The 12,032-nt window shown below is 47.1% G+C and overlaps 1 protein-coding gene across 3 annotated transcripts in view; it reads right to left on the reverse strand.

The window, feature by feature from the left end:
- The window catches only part of LOC139233891 (protein AF-10-like), a 186,852-nt gene that overhangs the window by 148,937 nt on the left and 25,883 nt on the right, over positions 1–12,032 (reverse strand). The gene's annotated exons all lie outside the window — the stretch shown is intronic.

Genomic DNA, 12,032 nt, shown 5'->3' on the forward strand with positions numbered 1-12,032 from the left:
TCTTAAAAACCCATCTGGTTCACTGATGTCCTTCAGGGAAGGAAATCTGCCGTCCTTACCCGGTCTGGCATATATGTGACTCCAGACCCACAGCTATGTGGTTCACTCTTAACTGCCCTCTGAAATGGCTCAGCGAGCCACTCAAGGTGGATGTAAAGGATCCCACGGCACTATTTCAAAGAAGAGCAGGGGAGTTCTCCCCGGTGTTTTGGCCAATATTCATCCCTCAACCAACATCACTTAAACATTAACTGGTCAATCGTCTCATTTCTATTTATGTGACCTTGCTGTGCGCAAACTGTTTGCCGTGTTTGCAACACTGCCTGCATTACAACAGTGACACATTTCAAATGCCGTTCATTTGATGGAATCATTTTGGGACACGCTGAGGATGTGAAAGGTGCTAAATAAATGCTAAATTCCACTGGAATTCCTCATCTAAGGAAGGCTATACTTGCTGTAGAAGCGGTGCAACGAAAGTTGACTGGATTAATTCCTGGGATGAGAGGGTCCTTATGAGAAGAGATTGGGCCCATGTGGAGTTTAGAAGAACGAGAGGTGATCTCATTCAAACATTCAAGATTCTGAGGGAGAGTAACAGGGTAAGATGCTGAGAGGTTGTTTCCCCTGGGTGGAGAGTCTTGAACTAGAGGGCACAGTTTCAGGATAAGAGGTTGGTCATTTGAGGTCGAGATGAGGAGGAATTTTTTCACTCAGAGGGTGGTGAATCTTTGGAATTCTCTACCCAAGAAGGCTGTGGAACTTCAGTTGTTGAGTATATTCAAGACTGAAATTGATTGATTGTTGGCTTCATGGGGAAATCAAGGGATTATGGGGATCGATTGGGAAAGTGGAGTTGAGGTCAATGATTAGCGAGGGTCTCACTGAATGGCGGAGCGGGCTCGAGGGGCCGCATGATTTACTCCTGCTCCTATTTCTCATCTTCTTACGGAACATGCACTTGTGGGGACAATAGAAGGGGACAGGATCAGGCTGTGCTGTGATGCCCTCCATGCCCAAATAGCTCACCAGCACCCACCATCTAGTCTCACACGTAAACAAGCACACATGACCGGGTGGGCTGCTAAACTGCAGCTCGTCAAGAGTCAGCACTGCTGGAGACGGGAGGGGCGGAAAAGAGAGATACAGAAATCAAAATCATAAATGAAGCAAAAACTACACCGAAGAGGTGGTTCCAAACTGGCCACTTGCCCGCGAGTGTGGAGATCCCTCCTGCCCAGCCTCACACCAGGCTGTCGTGCTCCTTTTAATTTCAGTGAGGGGCATTGATTTTGTTCAGGTTACCGTCGGCAAAAATCCGTGTGGTTTTAAAATAGGCGCCGCATGACTTCCTGACCTTTTACAGCTTGCCATTTTTCTGTGTTCAAGGCTCTAGAGACATGACTGTAATATAAACAAGGCAGGGCTGCCAGAGGCAAGGAACAGCAGCAACAGCTGCCGCTGCCATTTATCTCAGGCCACAGGTGAGCTGTCGGACTACCTGCACCAGGAATACTGCAGCTTGGGGCTGTGGTGTCAGATTTGAACAGTGTGCCCGTATCCTAACTCGCACCAAGCACCATTTAGAACTGAGATGAGGAGGAATTTCTTCTCTCTGAGGGTTGTAAATCTGTGGAATTCTCTGCCCCAGAGAGCTGTGGAGGCTGGGTCAGTGAATATATTTAAGGTGGAGATAGACAGATTTTTAAACGATAAGGGAGTAAAGGATTATGGGGAGCGGGCAGGGAAGTGGAGCTGAGCCCAGGATCAGATCAGCCATGATCTTATTGAATGGCAGAGCAAACTCGAGGGGCCAAATGGCCGACTCCTGCTCCTATTTCTTATGTTCTTATGTTGTAAGTCCCACTCACCCATCACCCCTTGTCCTCACCCGAGCTGCTTCGGCTCCCGGTTCTCCAACGGCTCAAACTTAGAACTCTCATATTTAACTCACTTCAAGCTCTCACCCCTCCCCATCTCTGGAACCTCCTCCAGCCCTATAAACCTCCCGCTTCCCCACTTTGAATATTTTAAAAACATAGTGCATTCATTCACGGGATGTGGGCATCGCTGGCGAGCATTTATTGCCCATCCCTCATTACCCTCGGCAAGGTGGTGGTGAGCATAACTGAGTGGCTCACTGGGCCATTTCAGAGTCAACCACATTGCTGTGGGTCTGGAGTCACATATAGGCCAGACCGAGTAAGGGCGGCATATTTTCTTCCCTAAAGTGAACCAGAAGGTTTTTTTTTAAATAATATAAACGACAATCCAGTAATTACATGGTCACCATTACTGATACTAGCTTTTTATTTTAATTCCACATTTATTTAACTAACTGAATTTAAATTCCCCAGCTGCCGTGGTGGGATTTGAACTCATGTCTCCGGATCATTACGCTACCATGCTCCTAAATTCCTTTGCCTCTGCCTCCTGCACATATCCCTTTCTTTCACCATTGGTGGCCATGCCTTTAGTCACCGGGGTCCCACACTCTGGAATTCCTCACCTAAACCCCTTTGGTTCTCAACCTCTCTCTCCTCCTTTAAGAACCTCCTTAAAGCCCATCGTACACCGTGGCTGCAGTGTGCACCATCTACAAGATGCACTGCAGCAACTCGCCAAGGCTTCTTCGGCAGCACCTCCCAAACCCGCGACCTCTATCACCTAGAAGGACAAGGGCAGAAGGGCTGTTCCTTCATCGTCGCTGGCTCAAAATCCTGGAACTCTCTCCCTAACAGCACTGTGGGAGCACCTTCAACACACGGGACTGCAGCGGTTCAAGAAGGTAGCTTACCACCACCTTCTCAAGGGGCAATTAGGAATGGGCAATAAATGCCGGCCTTGCCAGCGAAACCCACATCTCAGAACTAATTTTTTTTTAATTCTCTGACCAATCTTTCGGTTAACACTCCTAATATTTCCTTTTTTGGCTCAGCCTCCCACTTTATTTTTAATCTAACTCCGCGAAGCAACTTGGAATGTTTTCATACATTAAAAGGATGCCGGGTATTGACACAAAAACACAGCAATTTGCTCCCAACATGTCCCTGTTCATTACTTTGCATTTAAAGAAGGAAATTGCAATTCAATGCCAGCTTTCATGACCTCAGGGTGTCCCAAAGTATATCACAGCCAATAAATTCCTTTCCAAGGGTCGTCGCTGTTATAATGCAGGTAACGTTTAAGAAATGTAATAGCTTCTGTCACAACAGAGGATGAACTCTGTATTTTGGAGAACAGTAGCCGAGTGATTGTGAACCTGGAGTAGCAACCCAAAGGTCGCGAGGTCAAACCGCAGCCCGGCAAGTTGTGAAATTGAATTCAGTAAATCAGAAGGCCAACTTCTACTCAGTCTCTCCTCACAGGGCAACCATCTCATCCCAGGCATCAATCTCGTAAACGTTTCCTGCACCACCTGTCTGGCAAGTGCATCCTTCCTTAAATAAGATGCACAGCACTCCAGGTGCGGTCTAACTGAAAAAAAGACTTGCATTTATATAGTGTCTTTCACGACCACCGGATGTCTCAAAGTGCCTTACAGCCAATTAAGTCAACGGTCACCACACGTTAAAATAAAATTCACACACAGGCATCTTCCATTCCCTCAACTGGAGTTCAGGACTGGAACATCGGGTCCTTCATTGAAACATCTATGAACTCTCCTGGAAGCAAGTCATCCTCGTTCGAGGGACCGCCTATGATGACTTTTGGAGTGTTGTCACTGTTGTAATGTGGGAAACATAGTGGGCAATTTGTGCACAGCAAGCTCCCACACACAGCAATGTGATAATGACCAGATAATCTCTTTTTAGTGATGTTGATTGAGGGATAAATATTGGCCAGGACACCAGGGAGAACTCCTTGCTCTTCTTCTAAATAGTGCCGTGGGATCTTTTACGTCCACCTGAGAGAGCAGACGGGGGCTGGGTTTAAGGTCTCATCTGAAAGACGGCACCTCTGACAGTGTGGCACTCCCTCAGCACTACACTGGGAGCGTCAGTCTACATTTATGTGCTCAAGTCCCTAGAGTGGGACTTGAACCCACAACCTTCTGACTCACAGGCGAGAGTGCTGCCCACTGAGCCATGGCTGACACAATTGAATTGCAGAGCAGGCTCGAGGGGCTGAGTGGCCTCCTCCTCCTATGTTTCGCTACTCTCGAGTTGATTGGACCCTGCTGAAAGTGCAAGCAAGAAACATTCTTGCTACAACTTTCCACTTATTTTATTAAAAATTTGTAGCAGCGCCCCCAATGGCTCAGGTGGAAAATGCAGCCCATGGTGCGGTAACGAGCCACCCAGACCAGGAGAGATGCTGGCCCGTGCTCAACGGTCTGATCTCAGCCAGGACCCAGGCGGGAACACGACCTCGGGTTCAGGAAAGGAAGGTGGAGGGGAGTTAAAAATCTCGCATGGGTTTCCATTCCAGATTGTCAGCTGTGCCTCAGTGGGCAGCACTCTCGCCTCGGAGTCAGAAGGTTGTGGGTTCAAATCCCACTCCAGGGACTCGATCTCATAAATCTAGGCTGACACTCCCAGTGCAGTGCTGAGGGAGTGCTGCACTGTCGGAGGTGCCGTCTTTCGGATGAGACGTCAAACCGAGGCCCCGTCTGCTCTCAGATGGATGTAACAGATCCCATGGCACTATTTCCAAAGAAGAGCAGGGGAGTTGTCTCTGGTGTCTCAGGGTTAATATTTACCCCTCAATCAACATCACATAAAAACAGATTATCTGTTCATCACATTGCTGATTGTGGGAGCTTGCTGTGTGCAAATTGGCTGCCGCGTTTCCTACATTACAACTGTGGCAACACTCCAAAACAACTTCATTGGCTGTAAAGTGCTTTGAGACGTACGGTGGTCGTGAAAGGCGCTATATAAATGCAAGTCTTTCTTTTTTCTTTCAAATTGCTATCCAGTGAGCCAATTAGAAAGCAGAGACACACGACGAGTCTCAGTCAGATGTTGTCTAACAGCCAAAAGGCCGGTCAGCGTTCATGATCAACGTCAAGAATGGTCACTTGGATGAAGCATTAGACAGGGGCGCTGGACCCTTTCAGATACGCCCCTCGGAAGAGAACGGAAGAGGCTGACTGACACAGGTAGGTAGACAGATCTCCCTTTACAACATTTAGAGCTATGTGACAGTTCCAGCGAATACAATCTCTCTGATGTTTCAATTCATGCAAGGGTTACATACATTATTAATCAACGCTGAAATGTTGGGTTGATTTGAATTTTCAGTCAATCCTCCCCAATTGAAAATCGCTCAGATAAAATTATTTTTGACTGAGAAACACTCTTGAGATTTCCCGGAGGGTGAAAAATAAAATGCGTGTTTCAGGGCTTACAATGATTCTCGGGATCAATGAATTTGCACTAAAAAGAATATCTCCAATTGTCTGATCAAAGTGCCAACTAGTAGTGCACTTAAGCAATGATTATATCAAATGGCCTGCTGCCTTGGTGTCTCAGTAAGATTAGCCCATCATTAGGGAGCCTAACACTGCAAAACCAAAAAGAATGCAAGTTACTTTGGCAGAAAAAAAATCAAAGAGCAAGTAATTATTTAAATGGAGAAAGATTGCAAAGTGCTGAAGTACAGCAGGACGTGGGGATTCTTGTGCATGAAACACAAAAGGATAGTATGCAGGTACAGTAAGTGATCAGGAAGGCCAATGGAATCTTGGCCTTTATTGCAAAGGGGAGTATAAAAGCAGAGAAGTCTTGCTACAGTTATACAAGGCATTGGTGAGGCCACACTTGGAATACTGCGCACAGTTTCAGTTTCCATATTTACGAAAGAATATACTTGCTTTGGAGGCAGTTCAGAGAAGGTTCACTAGGTTGATTCTGAATGAGGGGGTTGACTTATGAGGAAAGCTTGAGTAGGTTGGGCCTTTACTCATTGGAATTCAGAAGAATGAGAGGCGATCTTATCGAAACGTCCAAGATTATGAGGGGGCTTGACAAGGTGGATGCAGAGAGGATGTTTCCACTGATGGGAGAGACTAGAACTAGAGGGCACGATCTTAGAATAAGGGGCCGTCCATTTAAAACAGAGATGAGGAGAAATTTCTTCTCTCAGAGGGTTGCAAATCTGTGGAATTCGCTGCCTCAGAGAGCTGTGGAAGCTGGGACATTGAATAAATTTAAGACAGAAATAGACAGTTTCTTAAACGATAAGGGGATAAGGGGTTATAGGGAGCGGGCAGGGAAGTGGAGCCGAGTCCATGATCGGATCAGCCACGATCTTATTGCAATGGTAGAGCAGGCACGAGGGGCCGTATGGCCTACTCTGGTTCCTATTTCTTATGTTCGTATATATATACTTTTTAAAGGCGGCAGAATCGTTCACTACCTCATAACGCCTGCTCAAAACCTGTGCACCATATGGTGCTGTTGTTAACTAGCCGAGGCACAAGATGCACTTTGGGTCTGTGGTTTCTCCCTTTGATGGAGGCCTGTACCCAGTCAGGTAAACCGACTGCTACAGAATTGGCAGCCGTCGAGGAGTGCTTTCAAATCAAGGTTCAACGTCACGTGACTGCCAGAGGGCTTAAAAGTCTCAAATCGCAAAACATCACCCTTTACTTCCAAACTCCTCCCGTCAGACTTCGCACTCCTGGTATGACAAGGCACAGCTGCAAAGTCGCTTGGTCTCGGGAATGAATTACTGCACCAGTGTTGGGATCATGACACACGCGGAAAAGGTACAAGACTTCAGATATCGCGCAGCGCCACAGTTATTTTTAAAATATATCATCATAGGCAGTCCCCCGAAATCGAGGAAGACTTGCTTTCCACTCTAAAAGTGAGTTCTTAGGTGACTGAGCAGTCCAATACGGGAATTACAGTCTCTGTCACAGGTGGGACAGACAGTGGTTGAGGGCAAGGGTGGGTGGGACTGGTTTGCCGCACGCTCCTTCCACTGCCTGCGCTTGGTTTCTGCATGCTCTCGGCGATGAGACTCAAGGTGCTCAGCGCCCTCCCGGATGCACTTCCTCCACTTAGGGCGGTCAGGGACTCCCAGGTGTCGGTGGGGTTGTTGCAGTTTATCAGGGAGGCTTTGAAGGTGTCCTTGAAACGTTTCCTCTGCCCACCTGGAGCTTGCTTGCCATGTAGGAGTTGAGTAGAGCGCTTGCTTTGCGAGTGGTGTGTCAGGCAAGCGGACAATGTGGCCCGCCCAGCGGAGCTGGCCGAGTGTGGTCAGTGGTAGTGCCCTTTTAACAACCACCTTTATTTATAGAGCACCTTTAACGTAGTAAGACATCCCAAGGCACTTCACAGCAGTGTTTTTAAGACAAAACAGATAAATTTGACACCGAGCCACACAAGAAGAAATTATGGTAGAAAAGAGGTAGGTTTTAAGGAACGTCTTAAAGGAGGAAAGAGAGGTAGAGAGGTAGAGAGGTAGAGAGGTAGAGAGGTAGAGAGGTAGAGAGGTGGAGAGGTGGAGAGGTGGAGAGGTAGAGAGGTAGAGAGGTGGAGAGGTGGAGAGGTGGAGAGGTGGAGAGGTGGAGAGGTGGAGAGGTAGAGAGGTGGAGAGGTAGAGAGGTAGAGAGGTGGAGAGGTGGAGAGGTGGAGAGGTGGAGAGGTTCAGGGAGGGAGTTCCAGAGGTTTAACATTAAGAAAATGCACCCAGCATGCTGCATAGGGAGGCTGCTCAGACACCAAGCTTGCAATTGGAAAGACGACAAGACAAGGGGACGAAAGAGATGCTTGGAGAGAATGTGGTGGGGGGGGGGGGGGGCCGCGGGGGCGGATGTTTGAAGATGGGGAAAGATGCAGCAAGGTGGAGGAGTATAGAAAGACGGCAGCACTGTGATGATGAAGTCGGATCGAGGGACATGGGGTGGAGGTGGGCATGCACAGTAGTCTAGACTCAGAGCATAAGAAATAGGAGCAGGAGTAGGCAATACGGCCCCTCGAGCCTGCTCCGCCATTTAATACGATCATGGCTGATCTGATCATGGACTCAGGACCACTTCCCTGCCCGCTCCCCATAACCCCTTATTCCTTTATCGGTTAAGAAAGTGTCTATCTCAGTCTTAAATTTATTAATTGGCCCAACTTTCACAGCTCTCTGCGGCAGCGAATTCCACAGATTTACAACCCTAAGAGAAGAAATTCCTCCTCATCTCAGTTTTAAATGGGCGGCCCCTTATTCTAAGATTATGCCCCCTCGTTCTAGTCTCCCCTATCAGTGGAAACATCCTCTCTGCATCCACCTTGTCAAGCCCCCTCATAATCTTATACGTTTCGATAAGGTCACCTCTCATTCTTCTGAATTCCAATGAGTAGAGGCCCAACCTACTCAACCTTTCCTCATAAGTCATCCCCGGAATCAACCGAGTGAACCTTTTCTGAACTGCCTCCAAAGCAAGTATATCCTTTCTTAAATATAGAAACCATAACGGTACGCAGTATTCCAGGTGTGGCCTCACCAATACGCTGTAACTGTAGCAAGACTTCCCTGCTTTTATACTCCATCCCCTTTGCAAGAAGACTGGTAGGTGCCAGTAGGGTTAGAGTTGGTTGCAGAACCCGAGTGGAGTGCGGCCACGGTGGGATTTACAACTGAGGAGGAGTATCTTCAAAGCAAGGTGTTGGTGGGAGGGGCGGTGCTGGGAGCCAGTGGAAATCGGGAAGGACGGGGGCGATGTATACGACTTAGTTCCCAACACAACCCAGAAAAGCAGAGCCTGGAAAATACAACCTGCTGGACCCATTTCGCTATTGGGTGATTCTAACTTCTCGGGTAAAACGTTTTCCGAATTAAAATGCATAAATTGACAGCTTTCCAGGAGCCAAATTTATCCGTATCTCTACAATCCCGGAAAAATTGATACCTTGTCCAGAAATGTCACCGAACTCAGGAAGCACAGACTGCAATCAAACAACGGCAGGCACGGCTGGAAATGGGAAAGAACAAATTTCGAAATGCACAAATTTGGGTGCCGGAATTTAATTTCAGTGAAGCACTCTGACAAAACTGAGAAGGTTACAATCTGGAAATTAAACCAGTACATAAAAACTCAAACTTGCGTCCCATAACTCTAACCCCACCCCACCCCCACATCAACCCTAATCCTAACCCTAAATACACAAGAGGGAACATTTCCCCGCAAACCCTAACCCTAAATGCAACCCCAATCCCAACCCCCAAATGCACAAGGGACATTTCCTCTCTGCCCGCAAACCCTGTTCTAACCTTAACACAATCACAATCACTAAGGAGGTGATACTCAGTAAGATAATGGGACTAAAGGCAGATAAATCCCCTGGACCTGATGGCTTGCATCCTATGGTCTTAAGAGAAGTAACGACAGGGATTGTGGACGCATTGGTTGTAATTTACCAAAATTCCCTGGATTCTGGGGAAGTCCCAGCAGATTGGAAAACTGCAAATATAATGCCCCTATTTAAAAAAAGGAGGCAGACAAAAATCAGGAAACTATAGACCAGTTAGCCTAACATCTGTGGTTGGGAAAATGTTGCAGTCCATTATTAAAGAAGCAGTAGCAGGACATTTGGAAAAGCAAAATTCGGTCAGGCAGCGACAGCACAGATTTATCAAGGGGAAGTCATGTTTGACAAATTTGCTGGAGTTCTTCGAGAATGTAACAAACAGGGTGGATAAAGGGGAACCAGTGGATGTGGTGTATTTTGACTTCTAGAAGGCATTTGACAAGGTTACTGCACAAGATAAAAGTTCACGGGGTTGGGGGTAATATATTAGCATGAATAGAGGACTGGCTAACGAACAGAAAACAGAAAGTCAGGATAAATGGTTAATTCTCTGGTTGGCAACCAGTAACTACTGGGGTGCCACAGGGATCAGTGCTGGGACCCCAACTATTTACAATCTATATTAATGACTTGGAAGAAGGGACCGAGTGTAATGTAGCCAAGTTTGCTGATGATACAAAGATGGGAGGAAAAGCAATGTGTGAGGAGGGCTAAAAAAATCTGCAAAAGGACATAGACAGGTTAAATGAGTGGGCAAAAATTTGGCGGATGGAGTATAATGTTGGAAAGTGTGAGGTCATGCACTTTGGCAGAAACAAATCAAAGAGCAAGTTATTATTTAAATGGAGAAAGATTGCAAAGTGCCGCAGTACAGTGGGACCTGGGGGTACTTGTGCATGAAACACAAAAGGTTAGTATGCAGGTACAGCAAGTGATCAGGAAGGCCAGTGGAATCTTGGTCCTTATTGCAAAGGGGATGGAGCATAAAAGCAGGGAAGTCTTGCTACAGCTATATAAGGTACTGGTGAGGCCACACCTGGAATACTGCATGCAGTTTTGGTTTCCATATTTACGAAATGATATACTTGCTTTGGAGGCAGTTCAGAGAAGGTTCACTAGGTTAATTTCGGGAATGAAGGAGTTGACTTATGTGGAAAGGTTGAGTAGGTTAGGTCTCTACTCATTGGATTTCAGAAGAATGAGAAGTGATCTTATTGAAACGTATAAGATTATGAAGGGGTTTGACAAGGTGGATGCAGAGAAGATGTTTCCACTGATAGGGGAGGCTAGAACTAGAGGGCATGATCTTAGAATAAGGGGCCGCCCATTTAAAACAGAGATGAGGAGAAATTTCTTCTCTGAGGGTTGTAAATCTGTGGAATTCACTGCCTCAAAGAGCTGCGGAAGCTGGGACATTGAATAAATTTAAGTGTAATGTATGTATGTAAACCTCACCAATATGCAAGACTTGCCACCAGAGGGCACAGCTGTGGGAGACCTAAGGGTCACCTGTGCACCCTGGACAAGCAGGTATAAAAGGAAATCTACCATGCTGCTTCCTCACTCTGGAGTCACATTAAAGTGACCAAAGTCACAACAGTTTGAGCTTACAAAACAATTTTGTGGAGTTATTCTGAACATAACAATTGGCGACGAGTAACGGATCACGAATTTTCACGCGGTAATGGCTGCCGTTGGTATTCTTGAGAGATTTGTTGAGGGTGATGATTGAAGTCTTCGTTGAGTGTCTCGACCAGTACTTCGCGGCCAATGAATTGGACAAGGCTGAGACGGCGATCAAGCGCAGGGCGATTCTCCTCACCGTATGTGGGTCTTCGATATATGGTCTCCTCAAAAATCTGCTGGCACCGGACAAACCAACGGACAAGACTTACACAGAGCTGTGCATGCTGGTTCGGGAACACCTCAAGCCGAAGGAGAGCATCTTAATGGCCAAGTATCGCTTTTACACGCACCATCGGTCAGAGGGCCAGAACGTGGCGAGCTTAATCGCCAACCTAAGACACTTTGCGGAACAGTGCGAATTTGCTGGATCTTTGGGAGAAATGTTGCGGGATTTTTTCCATGCTTGGAATTGGCCACGAGATCATTCTTCGCAAACTGCTGCCTGCCGAATCCCTAGATCTGAGCAAGGCCATCACGATAGCCCAGGCTTTCACATCCACGAGCGGCAATACGAAATAGATATCTTCACAGCATCAAAGGTCACCGGCATTACTGTGCATAAAATAATGCCTTCAGCAGGCAGAACTGTACATGGCAGGGCCTACACGACCGCAGAGGCCAGATCTTGGGTGACTCAGAGTCCGCCGTGGGGCGTAAATGCGTATCCATTAACACCATGTTGGCACTACGGGGGTAGTCACAGAGCCCATCAATGTCGATTCAAGCACTATGTGTGCAAGGGCTGTGAAACAATGGGGCACCTCCAGCGAATGTGCAAACGACCTGTGACTCACCACGTGGCAGAGTCAGGAGAGGACGACTGATGCAGCGAGGAGGAGAGACAACTCAACCTGAGGATGATGAGAAAGTATATGGGATACACACCTTCACCACTAAAAGCCCTCCGATAATATTAAAAGTTAAACTCAACGGCACTCCAGTCTCCATGGAATTGGACACGGGGGCGAGTCAATCAATAATGAGCCAGAAGGCTTTCGAAAGGCTGTGGGGCGACAAGAGCACAAGGACCAAAGCTGATCCCGATTCAGGCAAAGCTGCGCACCTACACCAAGAAACTGATACCAGTTATTG

This window comes from Pristiophorus japonicus, chromosome 21 (assembly GCF_044704955.1).
Source record: "Pristiophorus japonicus isolate sPriJap1 chromosome 21, sPriJap1.hap1, whole genome shotgun sequence".
In the NCBI taxonomy this organism is placed as follows: Eukaryota; Metazoa; Chordata; class Chondrichthyes; family Pristiophoridae; genus Pristiophorus; species Pristiophorus japonicus.